Genomic DNA, 21,577 nt, shown 5'->3' with positions numbered 1-21,577 from the left:
TTTGGATGAACTGCACCATCCACAAAACTACTAGGTATAGGTTGCAGCACTTTAGCTGTGAGTTTGTTGCCATGCAGCATCCTATGCTGCTGTCTGTTAAATATGAACATTGCACCAGCTTTCTTTCCTGACTCAAGCATGCTGTCTTGAGTCAGATGAAGTACTGATCTTGGGGTGCACTGTCCCCTCCTGAATCTAGTCTGAAGATGAAACTGTCATGATTCTTCTAATGGTGATTTTTTTCTAAACTATATATTGGGGAAAGCAATACATGGGACCCAGTGGGGGAAATATGGAAACGTGCTTTCAAATTCCTCTCTGGTACTCTCGACTGCTCTTCTTGGTCTGTCAAGAATGGATTCATTTAGACAGTGACATTAAACATGTCTCCGAAAACAAAAAACAGCTGTAAACATATTTTCTAGTTAGAGAGATTACCACATGTCTTGCAGACAGCTGGATTCCAGAGCATGACCTGGGAAATTCCAATCTTTATTCTGCCTCTGGAGTGCTGCTGGGTCCCACTATTATTTATATATGGGAATGCATCCATTGTGAGGCAAAGCAAAAAAGCCGGAAAGCTCTACAGGACACAAGCCCTGAGGAAAAGGGCTGGACTTCAAGATAAACTTATTTTTCTCCAAACACAAATGGTGAGTCTGTAGTTTAAATTAAAAATCTATGGAATCCCAGTTTCTGAAAACAAAGTAATGATTAGAAATGTTGCTGTAGTATGGTCTCTCACATAATTCTCAAAAAAAAAAATTATACTAGCTGTATTAAGTTTTACCCATTTCTGACCATAACTTTTGAAAATTCAAAGTTATAAATTATTTTTAAAAAATCATATATGACACTCACAAGGCCTAATTCTTGCTTACCTCACTCTGGCAGTGCAAAGGTGGTGAACTGCTAGAGTGATAAAAAAGCATCCTTAGTGTGAATAAAACCTAGGCCCACAAATTTCTGTATGTGATCTACGATAGTTTAATGATGTACTAGATGTTTCATTTTTCTCAATGAGGGGAAAAAAGCATCAAGTCCATGCCAGTTTAATAACTGTAATCCTTGTGGTTCACTTGGTATTTTAAATGCCATCTTTAAGAGCCCATATTTAAGAGGAAAAAAGGTTTCTTTGAGATGAATATTTTTCCTGTGAGGATAGGAAACCAATGTGGCTGACATTATATTTTTAAACAATTATGGTGTATTAGATCATGGGCTTCTGTGGTTGAGTATGACATCAGGTCACCACAAAATCATACCCTGAGACTCACAGGGAGGAAAACATGGAAGTCTAATGACTTTCAGCATTCAGAAAATATTGCAAAAGCCAAAATCTGGATTCACTGAATTTGCTAATCTAGTAGTATCTAAACAGACCTATTCCCAGGAAATGGGGAACTTGTTAGCCTGTAACAACTTTTAAAAAGGAACGTTGATGAGACATTGCAACATTAAGAAAATAAAGTTTGAAAGTTAAGAGGGCCACATTCTGCCCTTCATTCGTATAAAAGTAAATGTATTGTAGTTCCATGGAGATCAGAATCCAACCCTTTCTAAAGCAGTTCTCCCAGCTTTAAAAGGAGACAGTGGGATTTACTTACCCACCTCCTAGCTTGATTTACCCAACTTGTCCCCTGTTAGTAGGGTTGCCAGGTGTCTGGTATTGACCCGGAGAGTCTGGTATTTTCACCTCCTGTTTGGTGGTAAAAAATTCAGAAAATACCAGACACCTAAAATGTCCAATGTTTTCTCATTTTTTACCAGCCAGGAGGTGAAAATTCTGTGCTTACGTGGTTCCACAGGGAGACAAGATGGCGGAGGACCACTGGCAGCCTGTTAGGACAAAAAAGCCTCAAAGGCATTTCTTAAAGAGGCCATGCTGGGGGGTTATTTTTATTTTATTTTATTTTATTTTTATTTTTTGATTAATAACTCTCGGTTTTTTTTCTTGGTTAGCAACATTGCTCTCCCCTCCCCCCCTTTTTTTTTTCTCAAGAGAATTTTTCCCCAGTGGTTTTTTTTTTGGGCGGGGGGTGTTGGTATTTTTTGTTAAACCATCTGGCAACACTACCTGTTAGTACTCTTAGAACCCACCCCACAGCTCTTCTACTTAATACAATGCTGTCAATATACAAGCATTGGTTTGTTATATGGACGCATATGAGAGACACATTTCACATCTGTGACAGGGCATCTGCCCCACGCTGGCCCTTTAAGGGGAAAACCCAGCCCTGGGAGAGGGCTGGGCTGTGGACTCAGCTGGGGCTGTATAAACAAAGGCTCCTGGAGTGAAGGAAAATACCCACACTCTTGCTTTACCTGGGGAGCAGGAGGGCCATGGCTGCCGGAGAAGATGGAGCTTTCCTGAGAAGAGCTGAGGTGCTCTGGACTGACCTCACTCCCAGGCTTCAGGGCCTGAGGGCAAAGCCTGCATTTACTGGGGCTGCAGGGAAACAGCCATGGTAGGCAAAGGCAGCAGGTCAACGCCTCCTTGCTAATTGTAACTGGGGGAATGGTCCCGCTTTTGTGGGGAACTTTCCTGGCCTCTATACTACCCTGGTGAAATGGACCAGTGAAAGGATCTGAGTCCCCGCTCCCACTTCTTTTACCCAAAGGCCTCCCTGACCCTAAGGGCTCCCCTTCCACTCTCCTGAGCAGCAGAGTCCTTGAAATCCCAACAAGGCTGGGCCCAGGTTTTTTGGGGCTTAGTCTCCAATATAGTTACTTAGCGCAGGGGCTAGAGTGTTCCCACTCCAGCGTGCTCTCTTCACACTGGATGCTTTCTTGACCCAGTGATCATTACATACAGTTCAAAGCAAGTACAATTTATTAAATAGCAACTGATTAAAAAGAAAGGAATAAGCAAAAAATGAGAGAGGTTAAAAGAGAACACATAGCCCTGCTCTGTGGCACAGGGTCATCACACACAGCAGTCTGCAGAGTGTAAGGACAGTTCACAGTCTGTTCCTTATAGGTCCCAGGGCTCTTTCTCAGGCCCTGGCTGTGCTGCAGGGGGGGCTGCAGTTGGACATACAGGCAGTCCCCGGGTTACATGGATCCGACTTACATTGGATCCCTACTTACAAACGGGGTGAGGCAACCCGGCACTAGCTGCTTCCCCCCAGCAGACCAGGGAGACGCGAAGCTAGCGCTCCCCCACCCCCAGAAGAACAGGGAGATGCGGAGCGGTTTTTCTCAGCAGACACCTCAGCTTGAGAATAAAGGACTGAGGGAAGTGAGGTGTGGGAGAATAAAACTGAGCTCTGGAGAAATGTTTGGCTAGAGTTTCCCCTACAATATGTACCAATTCCGACTTACATACAAATTCAACTTAAGAACAAACCTACAGTCCCTATCTTGTACGTAACCCGGGGACTGCCTGTACTTGCCTTGGCAGTGACCACATGACTTCAGGCTCTAGCTGGCAGGACCCCTCTCCTAGTTGGAGTTACAATCCCTCTCCAAGTCTGGCCTGCAGGGCCTCTTGGCTGGAGGCGTGTCCCTGCCCAGAGCCTCTTTTCCCCCTTTCACTGGTCCCAGCTGCTCACCACACCCAGTTGCAGACTATGTTGTTTTGCCAGCCTCCAGCTCCTAGCATTGCTTCTCTGACCCTTTGGCTCCGGTCACTGCAGATCTGCTTCTTAGCACAGGGTCTGCGCTTTGTCGCTGCAGGTCTTCTCCTCAGCACAGCTGGCTTTCTTTGCTCCTCTTCTTCGCTCTCTCCCCCTTTTGACTCAGAGACCCAGAAAATCCCAGCTCTCACGGAGGACAGGACCTGGCCACCTAATTCCCTCATTGGTCTGTCCAACCTGTCAATCAGGCTGACCTTTGTCCCTGGGGACTGTCAGTCCAGGGCCTGATTTCTCATGGACCCTTTCCCTTTTGGTACTGGGAGCTGGCTAACCAGAAACTCCCAATGTGTTTTAGTAAGGGGCTAACAGTCCCCTTACATAATGATGAGTGGCCATTTCAGACTGCAGTTTGCCCCTCTGGCAGAGGCTACATGAAGAAGAGCAATAGGCCACTGAGGGAAGGTGGGCAGAGGAGAATTGGGGTTCCCTGGGAAGGGAGGACCCCAGAGTGCAGGGGCACTGACCTAGGTGTGACACCTGCTGAAAGGGGGGGGGGGCTCCAGGGCTGAGGGGCTAATTCCCAGTCAACATCAAAACAGATACTTGGACTAGTTTTAGTGTTCAGTGCTACAGAATTTGGTTGAAGTTTTTTTGCTGTACAGCTGCTGCCTCTTGCATACTGCTGGGGCATGTTTGTTATGTGGAAGGGGTTAAATGGCCAGATAAGCCTGTTAACTCCAGAGGATGCACCTGGAGGTGGAGCTTGGGAATAGGGAATTGATTGCAAGCAGATTCAGCTATTCTCGTATAGGTGGGCTCTGCTAAGCTAGGAAGCTGGCAACAGACAAGGGCTCCTAGGAAAGGGCAGTCACTTCCTGGGAAGAGGAAGGAGGGTTTAGAGCTGGTACTCCCACAGAAAGGAAGGGAATCAGGAGCTGTAGGAAGCAAACCATGGAAGGAGCAATGAGGGCTGGGAAAGGAAAGCCCATAAACTGCTGGGTTGAGGGTCCCTGCACAGGGCAGTGAACAGGAGGACTGCCTGGGTCACTGTGAGAGTGACAGAGTAGTGCAGGACTGGGTGATCTAGCCAGAGGACTGAGTTGTGAAGAGGACACTGCGGCTCATGGGACAGGAGAGCTGCAGAGATGGCATAACAACATGCAGATCACAGGAGGGGGTATTTTGAGAACTAATCCCTAGAGCGACCAAGAGGAGGCACCCAACTAACGATGAGTGGCGCGCCCATAACACATGTCTTCACCACATGCGGAAGTATCAACAGAAGATACTGTGTGCCCCCGCTCCCAAATATTCAAGGCCATTAAGCATGTTCTACTGGGATTTTTGACAACCTACAGAAAAAGACTGATTTGAAGCAAAGGGGTTCACAAATGAAAGTGGAGCAATAGATGGCACACATCTCTATTCTGGCGCCCTTCCCTCCAATCTTTGCCGCTGAGTACATAACCAGAAAGGAGCCCTTTTCTGGTATTTATGTGGGCTGCTAAGAAAAGGTGCATGATGCTTGTATCATTAAGAACACAAGACTTTTCCAAAATCTGTTGGACTAGGTCTGCACTGGCAAGTTATTTTTGAAATAAGTTATTTTGAATTAATAACTCCCGAAATAACTACTTTGAAATAAGCATATTCCTCTTCACAACCAGGACTACTTATTTTGAAATAATAAGCCCATTATTTTGAAATAACAGGATTGGAAGTATGGATGCTCACCCTGTTATTTCAAAATAACTCCCCAGTGTAGACAGGCCCTAGGGGAGGATATGCAAACTTCTCCAACCAGCACATTCATATTGATGGGATTGAAATAACAATAGTAATTCAGCCTACACCTTACTCCTCTGGCTCATGAAACCATACACTGAGCACCGAGACAGAACCAAGGAAAGATTCAGCTACAGAGTGAGTAGGTGCAGCAGGGTAACTGTTGGATGTGTTTCATGGTGGAACTGGCTTATCATTGTGGGAGTTTCAAAGAGCTCTGGGGTCACTACATGGCTAATATCCCCCCTCTTCTCCTCATTGTGTACTGCAGGGGTTTCCTCACTTGACTTTCACTATGTGAAAATGACGAAAATTATTTTATAATTTGAATAAACAATGCACTTGACCAGACTGTAAAGTCTTGTTTACAATCTGCAAATTAAACAAGACAGAGGTTCTTTTGAAATAACACCCTTTTTCAAAAGAACCCATACTCATTTTTTTCAGGAGTACAGGTTCTTTCCAAAAAGAATTGTTTAAAAAAAAAAAAAAAAAAAAAGCATCTAGACTCTGGTTTCATTTTCAAAATACCATTTTTCGAAACAGCGATCGGTCACGAATATGCAAATGTGGCACAGGATATTTAAATCTGTGCTTCATTTACATTTTAGATTGGGCTCATTTACATCCCTCTTTCGACAGAGGAATGTAGTCTAGATGAGTCCAAATGTATTGATCATGTTGCAATATTCTGAAAAAAGCAAGTGGACTGATTTCTCATGTTATCTCTATAGTTAATGAAACACTTGTACAAAAGCACCAATATATCTTTCATCATTACATACCAAGGTGAAGAGAATGTACAGTATTGCAGATGACACATTTATTGTACCTTTTTTAGGAGCTTGTGAACTTGACGTTGCCAGCATCCGGAAACCAAAACAGTTCTTATAAACCTATAAATAGAATGCCGTGATTAATTATGAAAGCAAACTGCATTGCTTGTGAAACTGAGTCATTGCTCAGCAATTTTCATTCCAGTAACAAAGGTCAAAACTTGATACAGTCAGCCAAACCCTGGAATGTAGTAAATTGTTATCACTGAATTATATACAGTTTTTTAAAAAAAACTAGTGGCCTACATTGTCCTGTATCCTCCAAACCAAGCTTTCTTATTTTGTCCTAGCTTGATTTATACTTAGTTAACAGAAACTATGAAGAATGTTGGATTACAGGCAGAGCCATCCCTAGGGGGTCATGGGACCTGAGGCAACCCCGGCTATCTCTACACTGTGGGGTTTTTCCAGGATAGTGGAGGTATCCTGGAAAAACTCCGACCCATCTGCCTACTCCACCCCATCATGCTCTTTCCCATCCTTGCTCCACCTCTTGCCTCCCCCCTGCATGATGCAAGTCAGGGGATTACCAGGTGCCTGGTGCAGGGCAGCAGTAGGTGTCACTCCCCCTCCCTTACACTTACCATGGTGGAGGGAATTGGAGTGGCCTGGCAGCCTGCTTCACTTTGCCCCGCCAACGCCTGCTGACTCTCTGTGCTTGACTTCTCCCTGGAAGCAGGAAGTGGAGCACTCTGAGGCCAGGCCGTTCCGCATTCTGCTGCTGTGGAGAAGCCAAGCGCAGCAGGCAGGGAGAGGGTGGTGAGGTGGGGTAAGTGTTGATGGCTGCCAGGCCACTCTGGCTCTTGCTTCTGTGGTGAGTGTGAGGTGGGTGCTGCTACTCTGTGCTAGGCCCCAGGTAATTCCTTGGTTCCCATCCATAAGATAGTTCAGGCGGACTCCATAGGACTCCCAAACTCTCCTATGAACAGGACAGCTCTGGTTACAGGAAGTATAGTCTTAAAATGAGAGAACAAAAGTATAACTCAGGATCAACTAAGTGGCTGAATGGATCATGCCCTAAGTTCTGACCGAAGAGTGGTTTGGCTGGGGCTGCTCCCCTTCAAGGAAACTCCATGCAGTCCATGCCAGATTGTGTCTCTGTACTTACAGTCTTTTATCCATACTTGAATACTTAGGGTCAAGAAATGTAAGTACGAAGACAGAATGTAGAGCTGATGTCAACAATTTCACATGACACATCACAAAACACAGCATACCTTCACTAACATTTTAAATGATGGGTCAAACTTCAATAAATATTCCATTAGTTGTATCCTTTTCTTACAGCTATGGATGGTCGCCTTCAATCACTGAAATACATAGAATCATAGAACACTGGAAATGGAAGGGACCTTGAGAGGTCATCGAGTCCAGTCCCCTGCCCTCGACCCAGGACCCAGTACCATCTAAGCCATCCCTGATAGATGTCTATCTAACTTGCTCTTAAATATCTCCAGAGATGGAGATTCCACAACCTCCCTATCAACTTATTCCAGTGTTTAACCACCCTGACAGGAAGTTTTTCCTAGTGTCCAACCTAAACATCCCTTGCTTCAGTTTAAGCTCATTGCTTCTTGTCCTATCCTCCAGAGGCCAAGGAGAACAATTTTTCTCCCTCCTTCTTGTGACACCCTTTTAGATATCTGAAAACTGCTATATTATCCCCTCTCAGTCTTTTCCTTTCCAAACTAAACAAGCCCAATTCTTTCAGTCTTCCTTCATAGGTCATGGTCTCTAGACTTTTAATCATTCTTGTTGCTCTTCTCTGCACCTTCTCCAATTTCTCCTCATCTTTCTTGAAACGTGGTGCCCAGAACAGGACACAATACTCCAACTGAGGCCTAATCAGTGCAGAGCAGAGCAGAGTAGAAGAATGACTTCTCGTGTCTTGTTCACAACACTTCTGTTAATGCATCCCAGAATCATGTTTACTTTTTTTGCAACAGTGTCACTGTTGACTCATATTTAGCTTGTGGTCCACTATGATCCCAAGATTCCTTTCAGCAATACTCCTTCCTAGACAGTCGCTTCCAATTCTCTATATGTACATTTTAATAACTGTGTAATTAATACTTTTGCACCCCTTACTTTGAATAGCTAAGGACCTCAGATTTAGTAAATGTTGCATAAATAAGAGTATACTTAACAAACCATTGCAAATATGTGAGTAATAGCATAATATTTGTGTATAATTTAAAGTGTTTCCTGCATTGAAATCAATGTAGACTTTAGTGTTAGGGACAAGCCTAGGACTAGGGTAGAATTCATCCTACTTGCAACCCACAATTGTTTCTAGCTTATGAATAGGCTGGAGGAGCCATGCAAGGAAAAAGTTTTATACTGTATTCCTGGGTTTCTCGGCTTTTTGACTAAGATCAATTGTAGTGAGATTTGATTATCTGAATTTCAGAACTACACTCTTTATTCTTCCTTTCTCTTTTTCTGACTTTTATTTTCATGTTCTCTTTCTCCCACCATTTCTCAGGCTGTTTTTATTACTTTGTTTCCAGTCTTTGACTTTCCACCACCAGCCTTTGTCACTCAAATACTCTTATCTAGACTAGACCAGCCCTGTCACCATGCAGTTTAACAATAGGTGCATAGGTTCCAGAGTCTCTTTGAATTGTTCCTCTGTGATACACAAATCCCAAACACTGTCTACACATAGAAATCCCAGAACTTCCGTCCCAAAAGGAGCAGTGTGCCCAATTTACAAGTTTTATCTTAAGCCACCACTCCTGTAAATTAAACATCACTTGTGAACACTTAGAATCAAGCAAAAGCAGGTTTATTAAAGAACAAAAAATATATTTAACTAGAAAAAGATTGATGGAAACATAGTTACAATACAAAACAAAATTGGCAAATGTGAGCCTGAGTCTACACTTTTTAATAATTGTCTTTCCTATCTAATAAAGTAGGCATCAGCCACCTCCAAAGGTCAGTCTGCAGAACTGGCTGACTTCACGAGAACCAGGATCAACATTTTCATGAGAGTGCCTCAGTCCTCAAAATATCTCCTCAGTGAAAAGATCTTGAGGACCTCTCCCTCCTCTGTGTTATTCTGAAAGTTTTTTAAGAAAATATTTTGACAAGGTGATGAATGTCTTGTACTGTTCCTTTCTTACCTTTAGGTGGATTCAGTTGTTTGCAGTTGCCTTTAATGATTTTCTGTTGCGAGTCTTGGGACTGAGCAAGGCTTAACAATGGCGCTTTTCATTGCTTCACTGGCTAAACAGGATTGGATGACAATTCTCTCCTGTCTAAGTAGACATCACTGAGATACATTATTTATTTCAAGTCCATTGAGTATACTTTCAGTATAAATACATGATTCCTTAAACATTACTCATATGTACATCTCACAATGATTGTAAGCTGGCTGTATAGATAATTTATATGTTTATGGATAAATATCCTATAAGATGTATTTGGTGTAGTGCATTTGCCAGGTCTGTGGTCAGAGTTATTTGTCCCCTGTTCTTTTCCCTTTGACAAGGGGTTTCAGGGTCACAGAAACTGTATAGAAAGAGCCTTCCATTTCTTGCAAAATGTTACCCTGACATCTTGTCTAAAACAGAATACAATGATGGCCAAGATTTTAGAAAATGAGACTAAAGCTAGACTCTTAAAATCCATATTTGGGCACCAAAACAAATGCCTTGATTTTAAAAAGCCCTGAGCACCCACCAATTGCAGGAGGTTAGATTGTGGAGCCAGGCATGTGCCTGCAGCTAAGAGAAACACCTGGCACAGAGCAGAGGTAGCTAGGAAACTGTGTGATGTGAGGGACAGGGATAAAGATTTCCTGAGGTTCAAAGTCAGATGGTTCTGGCCAAAACAGGGCTGTTGGAAAGCAGCTGATAGCTTCCTCTCTCTACCCCAGAGGGATCCAGAGCAGAGGAGAGGAAGAAGCATCCCATGAGGTCTTTATGCTACCTGTGTCCTCCAGCAGGAGCAGAGAATAACCAGTCTGAGTAGGTAGCTGTGTAAGACAAGCTGGCAGGCAGTCTAAAAGGAACTCCTAGACTCTCTGTTCCCCAGCTTCAGAGCCCTGACTAAAGAGTTTTTATGAGCTGGTGACAGGAGTTTCCCCACCCACCCTACTTCTCTCCTTCACCGTCAGCTATCATCTGAAGTGTGTGCTACCCTCACACTTCCTCCACCAGCCTGATAGGAACCAATCAAGAAGAGGAGCAGCCTTCCAAACTCAGAGCTTCTCTTAATTTTCTTGTTTTTTTTCTCTCTTAAGCTACCAGCAAAGTGATGGTTGCAACAAGAAGGATGGCTTTCCTGTCCCATGCTCAGCCCAATACATTGGTAACCCTGGACTATAAAGATTTCCGAAAACGTTGGTTCTGGTGCTCCAGCAGGTGGCCAAAGGCTTTGTTTCTGATGGGCATGGCATATAATAAACACAAAGGTATGGTCTATTCTAGACTGGGAAAGTCATCTTAAGATACACAAAAATGTGCAGCTGGAGTCAGCGTACCTTAAAGCCGAGTCTTGACAGTGCCCACACACTGTGAGGCTAACAGGAGCACACACTCCCACTATCTTCCCTTATTCCTTACAAAAGGAGGAGCTTTGGATGCCAGTGAGGGCTGCCCTCAGCATTTGATTTTATGGGTCTATACAAGACCCACTAAATTGAACGCTAGAAGATCAACCTCTAGAATGTCAATCTTGCGGTATGTATAGAGATGCCCAGGGATGGAGTTGAATCCTTGAACTGTAATTGGCTAACAGCCATGTCTGACATCTAAATTCTATTGATGCCCTTTAATACACCCTCTAGGCTAAGGCTCCTGGGTTATATTAAAATCCAGAGAGGCTGCTATATCCTATGATAATGCCATAGGGAGCTGAAGATTCTCACCTCTATTGATCCTAAAGATTGCTATTGTTGAAACAACATTTTTGTCCTTCTCTGGGAGGGAGATTCTTCTCTGGATGATAGAAACTTTAGAATCATTCAGACAATAGCTCTTTGCTTATCAGTCAGTCTGCCTACATGAAAGGAAAGTACTCAATGGAGAACATAATATCAAATCTATGGATTGCCATATTTTATTCATTGCAGGCAATGGGCCAGAAGCTCTCAGTTACACCAGGCAAATGTGTTGATATCAACAGAGTTGTACCAGTGTAACTGAAAGGCAAATTTGGCTCATTCTTTTTCAGTGAACCGATTAATCATTCTAGACACAGGTGCTTTATGAGACAACAATGAGAAATTTCCCAAGCAAGTTTGTTTGGTTTCACAATGGATTGAATGACGGCATCACACAGGTGCTGCTCTTTTTATTCTTGATTATTCATTGTTCCACATGCTTTTGAGAGACATTAAATAAAAGGGAAATAAAAAGACCGGATGCATCCAAGCAGCCTCCCAGAGACCTTTAAGCTTTGCTCTCACTTCTAGGAAATATGGATTTAATGCTGATAAAGTACAGGAGACACTGGTTTTCATGCTTCACACAGGCATGAGTGCAGAGTTTAAGAATGCATTTCAGAAACAGTTTTCACTTGCTTTTTTCTGCAGGGGGAGTAACGTTTAAATGAGCCATGTTAAGAGATCTCAGTTTGCCAACTGAAGCAGTATTTCAAGAAAAAAATGGCTGTATTATTGTTCCTAACAGAAGGAACAGCAGGGAGCAATTGATACTGGATTAGAGGCTGACCTGTCAGATCCCAGTTTTTGGAAAGATCAAAGTGAGATCATTATAAAGCTGACAGCAAAGGCAGAAGTCATATTAAAAGCAAGCTAGTGAGCATTTCATTCATTTATCTAATTAGTGTTTGACAGGCAAATTTTGTTTAATGTGATAACAATCTATCCAAGATAGAAAGAGTACACAAGTCAGTGACTTTGGGGAGGATGTAATAATACATCATCAAATCAGTACTGCAACAGGTGCTGCTTTGAGGTCATGGCAAAGACTTGTTTGAAGGGAGCACTGGTGAATGTAACTGTAATTCAATATTGTGTGCGTGTGTGTATTTACAAATTCACATGATACAGTAGCAACCATTAAAAGTCAATATTTACCAACAGATATCAAAGAGTTCCCACAGTTACTTTATATTACTGTTCAAAATATCCAGGTAGAAGGAAAAGCGTAGTGTTGACATCTCCTCTACGAGCTCAGTCCCCTAGCCTTCTTCACCTCTTTTCCCGAAAGTCTCCCCTTTAGCCCATTTACTCACTTCCTCTGTTCATGTTGACCCCAGAGGTGACTGTTCTAGAGGAAGAGGACTGGAATCAGCAGACAGAAAAGCAGGGGATTGTCTTGGTATGGTAAACGCCCTCGGATAGATCACTTTGCCCTGCCTCCTGTTCTTTCTTGCATGTGTCCCTCACATACTCCTGCATCTGCTTCATCCCACATCCTCTAAGCCATTCACAGGCAGAGGAGTGTCACCAAAAAGGGACTTTGACCTTATTTAGAACCTTTTAAATTCACAAACTTTTTCTGATTGCTACATGTTTCTTCCTTATATAAGGAGGGCATGAATCAATGCTTCCATTATGGCCAGCCAAAGTGGGAGAGAAAACCTGGGTGTACTTACATAAATACAGATTGCCCCTGCTTTGCTTAGATGTGTTGGATATTTGGCTGTTAGAATGGGTTTTACCCATTGGAACCAATTTGGCTCTTGTGGGGTCACAAATTGTATTAACACTAAATGCAGAAATCGTGAGATGTGATCACCAATGCTTGCAGTTATTGTGGGAGTGCAGAAAAGTCAGGCTGCATTTAACTCAGTTCAAAAGGAGAGACCCTGTCAGTGTAAATACACTTGGATGGACAGAGGCTCAACTTCCAGAGCAAGATTAAGCTTGGGAGGGAGGTGAGTCAGCAGACTACAGGCTCTCTAGGCATGAGCTGTAAGACTGCTTCAACCTGTTTCTCCCCACCGTTTCAAAGATAGAGCAAAAGAAAGGCTCCATGAGGAGTCTCTTTCAGTATTGAAATTTACTCCAGTGGATGCTGGAATCTCTTGTGGCTAGACTGTGCTTTTGGGCAAGAGCTGAAATCCTCGAGAACTGAAAACCCTAATTTTGGCCTGGAGACAAATCCACCACAAGCTAGTGGAAGATATGACGAGTGGTCTGTAGAGCAGTGGCAGCATGATGAGCAGCCAGCAGAGTGATGATGGAGAGGCATAATGAGCAGCCAGCAGGGCAATGATGGCGAGGTGTAATGAGTGGCCAGCAGAGCGACACCAGAGAGCAGCAAGTGAGTAAAATGCCCCCTACCGCCCCCCCCCCCCCCCCAGAATCTGGATGGAAGGTGAATTCTGCGGATGCACCTCTGAACTCTGGGTCTGCCCTGACCAAGGGCAGCGACTGAGATTGGGGTGCGGAGAAGGGTTGGGCATGTGAAGGGGACATTTACATAGCTGGATTTGAGAGGCAAAGGACATTCCCAACCTACTCGAGCTGGGACGTTTACTCATGGTTTTGGTTATGAACTCTGTTTGTGGTGTTTCTCCAAATTAATGCCACATTACTTCTCTCCCCTTTTATTAAAGTTTTCTTTTCTATGCTCAGACTCTATGCATGCAAGTGGGGAAGCATTGCCTCCCAGAGATACTTAGGAATGTCGTGTGAATTTCCCAGGTTACTGGATGGGGGCTCGAGCCAGTTCTGTGTTGGATGGATGGAGAGAAACCCCTAGATATTGAATCCAGACCTGGCACTACTTGGTATGCCTTGTGAAACGAGGCTTACCGGAGCGGTTGACAAAGGCTTCCCTTGTCTGCTGCGTCTAGACTGCCACGCTGTGCCGGATCAGCTGATGGTCAGCACAGCACGGTGGACATTTTTATTTTAATGAAGCGGGGATTTAAATCCCCACTTCTTTGACTATGCCAAGTAAACTATTTGACATGGTTCTGTCGACAGAGCCATGTAGTCTAGATGTGCCCCATATTACTACACCAGTTTTCACTGGAATGACACCACAGTGTCATGATAAATCTACATTTTCAGGTTTCTAAACATCTTGAAAACAAATACAGCATTGAATAATTTTTTTGTTTTTTGTTTTTTGCTTCACTTTCACTTGAAAGTTAATAGTTGCTCAGATAGTTTTCTTCAGGTTTGGGAGAGCTGAAAATTATATCTAAGGCAAAAATGTCTATGTCTTGTTACCTGTTGGTTGGCGAATAGGCATGTGGGCATGCTGAACTGTATTGCCCCAGGCCAAAAAGGACTAACACCATGCCCAAGTCTTTTCAGGTCTTTCTTGGGGGGGGGGGGGGGCGGGAGTGCTACAAACAAAAACTCTCTCAAAGGAATGTAAGAATCCTCTGATCAGCACCGGCTGTGGGAACCCACAGGGCTTTCTCTGCTCCAGAGTTAGTGACAGGGGCCAGCCTCCCTTCAACTGGGCTGTGTTGACCCTTTGTTGCATTCATCACCTTGGTCTGATAGGTAAACAGAGATGGCTGGCCCAAGCCCCTTTTCCTGGAAAGGGGCAGACCCCCTTATTACAAAGCAGTTGTAGAAATATTAGCATTTCAAAGCTAGAAAACAAGATTAAGGGTGTTTCTACACAGCTAACTCAGGCTTGTTGGGCTGCAGAACTGTTTGTTCTGTAGACTTCTGGGATTGAAGACTCTGACAGATGAGAGGCTGCACCCCAAACCTGAAATCTACATAGCAATGAAACAGCCCAACAATTGCAACATATGGGGTTTGGAATGCGTCCCATATGAAGAGAGGTTAAAGCGACTGGGACTTTTCAGTTTAGAAAAGAGGAGACTGAGGGTGGATATGATAGAGGTCTATAAAATCATGAGTGGTGTGGAGAGGGCGGATAAAGAAAAGTTATTTATTAGTTCCCATAATAGAAGAACTAGAGGACACCAAATTAATGGGTAGCAGGTTTAAAACTAATAAAAGAAAGTTCTTCTTCACACAGCGCATAGTCAACCTGTGGAACTCCTTGCCAAAGGAGGCTGTGAAGGCTAGGACTATAACAGAGTTTAAAGAGAAGCTAGATAATTTCATGGAGGTTAGGTCCATAAAAGGCTATTAGCCAGGGGATAGAAATGGTGTCCCTAGCCTCTGTTTGTCAGAGGCTGGAGAAGGATGGGAGGAGACAAATTGCTTGATCACTGTCTTCAGTCCACCCTCTCTGGGGCACCTGGTGCTGGCCACTGTCGGCAGACGGGCTACTGGGATAGATGGACCTTTGGTCTGGCCCAGTATGGCCGTTCTTGTGTTCTTATGTAACAACTCAAGTCTTGCAAGCCCAGAAAGCTGGGACAGGCCAGCCCCAGGTTTTTCTTTGCTGTGTGGGCATACCCTAAAGAGGATTCATTATGTGACATGTACAATTAAGAAATTACATACACAGAGGTAATACAGTAATATGTATATACCTACAGAGTTATCATGTTTGCTTATGGTTATTCTTTTGATAAAGTAATATAGAACTTATACAAGGTGTCTTTTTTTTAACCTTTATCATTTCCCCACTCCGGCTGATATTCTGGAAAATTGATTGCAAATATTTGTTAAAAATTGCACCATACTATTGTGGGATCCAATGCAAGAAATAAACAAAACACTGCATCCTGCTTATTTGAATTAAATAATTAAGGAGCAAACATAGCGTCATGAACATATTGTAATCTCAGAGCTAAGATGCTTTGGGCTTATTTGGTACGTGCATTAAATTGCAGCCTTCCAGGTAAACACTCAGCTCTTGTCTAAATCCTTTCTTTGTATCAATACTGAATCACTGTAGTGTTACCAACTTTGCACGTGTGATGCTCTTTTCGTAAAGTCCCACCTCTTGGAACAGTGGAGTTTTTATCTGCATCTCCGCTTTTGATTATTTTTTTAAAGAAAGGTAATTTATAACCCTTGTGGCTGCAGAGAAAAGTTAAAAAATGTGAACAATAGATGCTCAAATAAAACAACTGCAAATGTATTTTTGAAAATTGTAATGTTTTTAAAGCCAATCTCATGATTTGTGTGAAAAGCTGATGATTTCTGAATGTTTGGGCTTGCTGTACTAACAATGCTCCAAGCGCTGTAGAGGGCAGCATGCAATGGGAAGTACATCCTTTAAGATGAGATATAAAACTGAGGTCTAGTCATGTGTGGTTTTTAGAGAATAGTGTGGTTAGGCCCACTAAGCCAGAATTCGTGGCGGGAGTGGGTGTCTTCCACCTTTCCTTTGTTTTTATTAGATGATCGGTGCTTTGGGTAAGGACTGTTTTGCCTTATGTATATACAATATCTTTCACACTGGGTCCTGTCTCAACAAAAGTTTGTGCTCTATGCCTGATAAATTATCAATTTGGGCAGCCCAATTCATAAAAATTATTATGAATAGCAACCAGATTTTGCCCTGAAATTTCAGTTGGAAGACTTGTTCTTTACTTTCTCTTTAGTAACACTGTGTATTGTTGTTCATTGTCAACAATATAGGTGCAGAGAACCTATGATAAGAAAGGGAGAATGAGACACTAGCTTGCTTAGTCATGTCAAACAAGCCTTTTATGAGGTTCTCAAACCTGCTGTCTTTGGCCACCCCATTTCTGTATACAGTTCACCATAAATTTAGATCAACAGCAATGATTTCCTAGATATTAACCACTTTAATGTTGGTACCTTTTAAATGAACATTTCATTTTTTTCTCAAAATGCAGGTCTGGACTCTGGAGCTGGGCAAATAATTCATAATGAATTATTCATCAGATGAATCTCTCTCACTTCTTCCTGAGTTTTCTACCAATCGATTCTAAATTTTTTGAGGTTGTTTGTTTTAAATAAATTATTTGATGCTGTCGCTATTTTCTAATTTTGTACCTAGCTTATTTTTTAATAATTTATTTGCCAACTTGTATGAAGGTCTTAGAATTAAGCATTTTCCCTCAGCCCCCAACTATAACAGGAAGTTCTTTGGGAAAAATTTCCATAGTTGAGACTGCATTTGTGAAACTTGGGCATCAGGCATTAAGGTATGGAAAAACTGATAAACCTGCCTCACGCTCATGCCTCTGAATGGTGGTTAATTTAGCTCACCATAATACATTTAGTATGTAATTCTTTAATACCAGTATCTGCCAGTCGCAACAGTTTTATCTTCCTATATCTCCTTTACCATACCAGGCCTCTAATGGTGTCATAGGCAACTTAGTGATAAGCTCCACAAGTTTGATAGCCTTGTGACAGCCATATGGTCACTTTGTAATTGGCAGACACAAAAAAGCCATATGTCTGACTTTTTAAATGTGCTAAAGAAAGTCATCATTAGCCATAGCAGACATGATGGCTGTTTCTCCTGTTTCTACTTTACTTTTTCCCCTCTGTACTATTTAAATATTTTGGTTGTCAGTCTGCTCATTTCCAGTGAACTCTTGCTGTCACTTCTTTTTTTTACAAATAATTTACAAAGTGCTAGCATATCACTGTAGTACTGGAAAATGTCAAGGCTCATCTGCCTGCATTGACATCTCTGTTGGCAAGAGTAATGCATCAGACAGCTGATTGCTTCTCACTCGTACTCCAGATAGATGGAGTGAACCCTTCATTATTTCCCTCCTCAGAATGAAAGTTTTTACAGTATGTGCCCATAGGCACTGACTTTGTGGGTACTCTGGGGCTGGAGCATCTATGGGGAAAAATGAGTGGGTGCTAAGCACCCAACAACAGGACCATCCTTACAATTTATGGTGCCCTCCGCAAATGAAGCCACTCTCCCTCTGCCTGGCTTCTGCTGGGGCTATGAACTTCCCTTCCTCCTCATGCATCTTCCCTCCATTACTCCCACCCTGGCATGCAGCTTCTGCTGGGCATCTGGGGATTCCCTCCACTACCTCCCCATAAGGCTTCCACCCCTCTATGGCGCAGATTCTACCTGAGCTTGGGAGCGTCCCTGGGACCAGAGCAGCAGATGCTGAGGGTTTTTCTCCCCTACCTGTCTGGCAGGGTGAAGCCCTCAGTTAGTGGCTAGCTGCTGGCCAAGAGGAGTATTGTGGGGAGGAGGCAGGGAGAAGAGATCATCCAGGGAGAGGAGCCAGAGAGTAACCAGGCAGCAGAAGGGACACAGGGCCATTTTTGGGCATAGAAGTAGATCTGGCTGCAGAGGGACACCAGAAAATTTGGTGCCCAAAATGTTCAGGTGCCTTATGCAGCCACATATTTTGCATATGCCCAGGGACGGCCCTGCCCTCCGGCAGCCAAGCTCCCCCTCTACTTCCCTCCCCCCTGCACCTCTTGCCCACTGTTGGCTCTGTTGACCATCTCCTCTCCCACCCTTTCAATACACTGTGAACAGCTGATTTGTGCCATTCAGGAAGCTCCAGGAAGGAGTGGGGTCAGAGCATGCTCAAGGGAGGAGGCAAAGCAGGGGCAGGGTTTGGGGGAAAGAGGTGAATGGGAGTGAGGTGGGGACGGAACAAGGGTAGGGCTTGGGGAAGGAGTGGAATGGGGGCAGAACAGGAGCAGGACTAGGGGAATGGGGCAAACGGGGGGCTATGGGTTTCAGCATCCCCCAGCTAGAGGGAAAGTCAGCACTTATATGTGCACCTAAATATTGGAAATGTACATGGAGGGAAAACTGGGCACAGCAAACTTCTGAGTGTGATGCCAGTTCAGATACTGAAATAAAAACTAAATTGTACATTTAGATCAAAATGATACCAGGTCTTGTCCTTCTCCCCTCCCCTTGATTTCTCCTTTTAAAATCTATACAAGGAAATTAATGATGATTCAGATCCTCAGATTTTTACTCCGCCTTAAACAAATGACCACATAAGCCAATGGGAATGTACATGTCTAAGGAATAGTACTAATTAAAAACTGAATGTACACTGTCAGCCTAAATCTTGAGGTCCTGATACTAATTCTTCATTACTAAGGTTAGACCCAAGTCAACACTTTGCTATCTTGAACCAGCCCAGGATCTAAATATCCTCGAAGTTCAGAATTGTTCAGATATGGTGATCCAAACAGGACTAGTTTAAAATCAGCTCTAAGACACAACATTTGAGTCTTCCCTAAAGTTTGCATTAGTTCAGATTCAGTGTTTTGGGTCTCATCCAGCTCTAACTTGTTACATGGGAAGTACTAATGTATGTAAAACTCAATAAACAATATAGTTCTGGAAGGCACATGTCACAAAGAGCTGAGATCTGACAGGTGGGCTAGCTCCTTAATCAATGTCTGTAACCTCAATTAGGTCACCCAGTGATGGCTGATTGAACAATTAGTTAATCAGAAGGAGAGACAGGGGATATAAGGAACTAATTAGCCTTCCACTGACTAACTTGATAAAAGCCAGAAGGACAGTGTTATGGCGGGGGAGGGTGTAATTAACTCCAGAATGAAGCAACTCCTTAGAAAATGGTACTTCTCCTCTTAGGGTCCTAATGAAGAGGGGCTGAGAGATGTAGGAATTTAAAGGTTGCACTGTTCTTGTGTTGGTGGAGGGTTTAGACTAAATGCAGACAGTACACAAAATGAAAATGTCTCTGAGCAGTTTCTGGGGCATCAGATGATGGGGACAAACTATCCCCCCACCACAACACACAAAAGTGTTTGTGCAAAAGGTCCAATTCTGGGGTGTTTGACTGATCACAGTGTCTCCCTGACATCAGACAGATTTTCAGATAACTGACCTTTTCTGCTTTGCCCTGTCTCACTCCAAAGCAGGTTCCATCCATAAAGAGCACTCTGCACATTTGAAAGGAAATACACCGCAGCCCATCTGCTGTGACCTCTGGTTAGCATGTTTCCATATGCAAAAGTGTCTTCTTCCTCCTGCCCATATGGGTTAGTATGAAAAAATGGAAGAATCATCTTCTCAACACACTCTTTTGTACTTCTGATTTCTCTGCACTAGTCTCCTCCATTTTATGGCAACAATGCAACGTTCATCCTATCCTGCTGTACCTCGCCTAGAATGGGGCAGCCATTTGCAGTGCTATCCTTGCACTTCTTACCACCCAAAGCAGTCAGATTAATTTCAATTGAACTTTTCATTAGCATCTTTTTTGGATGCTTTTTGGAGCACAGTTGATATGTTTCACATTAGAGGTGCCTGCATTTCAGGGGCAGTGATATGATTCCCATAAGTAGTTTATAAAAGTCCCACTTGATTTTAAGCATGCTCTGTTGACCACAGGCTCAAGTCTACCAGACTTCCACATGAGAGTCTGTTAAAACCGTGGGGGAGATACGTGCATTGTTTTTTCTGAAGATGTTGTGTACTTCTATTTGTTTGAACACCATTCTGCATGGGTGCAAAAGGATAACTCAGCCCTGTATAGATTTCCACATTTGCAGGAATGGTTTTAGTTACACCTCAATCACTAATACTTAAGGGAAAATACAGGTTTCAAGCCTTTGGAAACTTACTTTGGCCCAGGCCACTGACATGGGACAAGGGCAATCCAAGTGGAAGAAAATGAGATGAAGATTTAACCTCAACCCTGAAAAGGAGAGAGAGACAGAAGGAGGCAGTGGTGTGTGTGAGAGAACTAAGTTAGATGTGGCATTAGATGAGGTAATAGGCATAGAGGTATTTTTGGTTTAACCCTTTCCCCCTCATGTTTTTATGAATAAATAAATCCATTTTGTTTTGAAGAAGCTATGTGGAGTCATTGCATTTTCATTCCATACCCAATTGTTGGAGTTGGTAAGAAAACATCATTAGTAAATAGGGATGCTGTAGCTTGGAGACCCGGTTTAAAGGCAGGGTAAGTCACAGGACTGCACACCGAGCAAAGCGCAGGCTGTTAGCATCGTCTTAAAAGGGTACCCTTGAAGAGACTGAAAAAGAAGCCAAAAATACAGCTGACTGTGACAGATGTGCTAAGATTGGCCTTTTCTCTCAGTATACGTCTACAGAATTGCAAATGAAGCCCGGGATTTAAATATCTTGCTCTTGATTTGCATGTTCCCGGCCGGTTGCCATTTTAAAAATTGACTAGCCCAAAGTAACTGTCAGCGTCTACACGTGGCAGTGAAACGGGATTCCAGAATAAAGCCCTAAATCGAATTAGGTGGTATTCCTCGTGGAATGAGGTTTACCACCTAATTCAATTTAAGGGCTTTCTTCCGGAATCCCATTTCACTGCCACGTGTAGACGCGGGCAGTTACTTCGGGCTAGTCCGTTTCTAAAATGGCGACCGGCCGGGAACATGCAAATCAAGCGCGGGATATTTAAATCCCGGGCTTGATTTGCAATTCTGATCACCCTCATTAGCCTCCCTGGATCGATCTAGGGGGCTAGTGTAGACATACCCTCAGAGCTTTCTGACCATTGCAGTTCTCAAGTTATGACTCTCCTGGTGCCTTCCTTTTCAAATCCCAAATGCAGCTGGGATCGTATTCCTCTCCACTGGCT

At 43.3% G+C, this 21,577-nt stretch overlaps 1 long non-coding RNA gene across 1 annotated transcript; it reads left to right on the top strand.

Moving 5' to 3' along the window:
- Window positions 1-514: 514 nt before the first annotated feature.
- Window positions 515-17,017, top strand: LOC149525324 (uncharacterized). Its single transcript, XR_016348622.1, has 3 exons — window positions 515-653; window positions 10,452-10,622; window positions 16,874-17,017. It is a non-coding gene; the product is annotated as an uncharacterized LOC149525324 (long non-coding RNA).
- The last annotated feature ends 4,560 nt before the right edge of the window (window positions 17,018-21,577 follow it).

The sequence above is a fragment of the Pelodiscus sinensis genome, chromosome 2, assembly GCF_052426305.1.
Source record: "Pelodiscus sinensis isolate ZL-2025 chromosome 2, ASM5242630v1, whole genome shotgun sequence".
Lineage (NCBI taxonomy): Eukaryota > Metazoa > Chordata > Testudines > Trionychidae > Pelodiscus > Pelodiscus sinensis.
The sequence above is the reverse complement of the archived record's forward strand: the minus strand, read 5'-3'. Positions and strand labels throughout refer to the sequence as shown.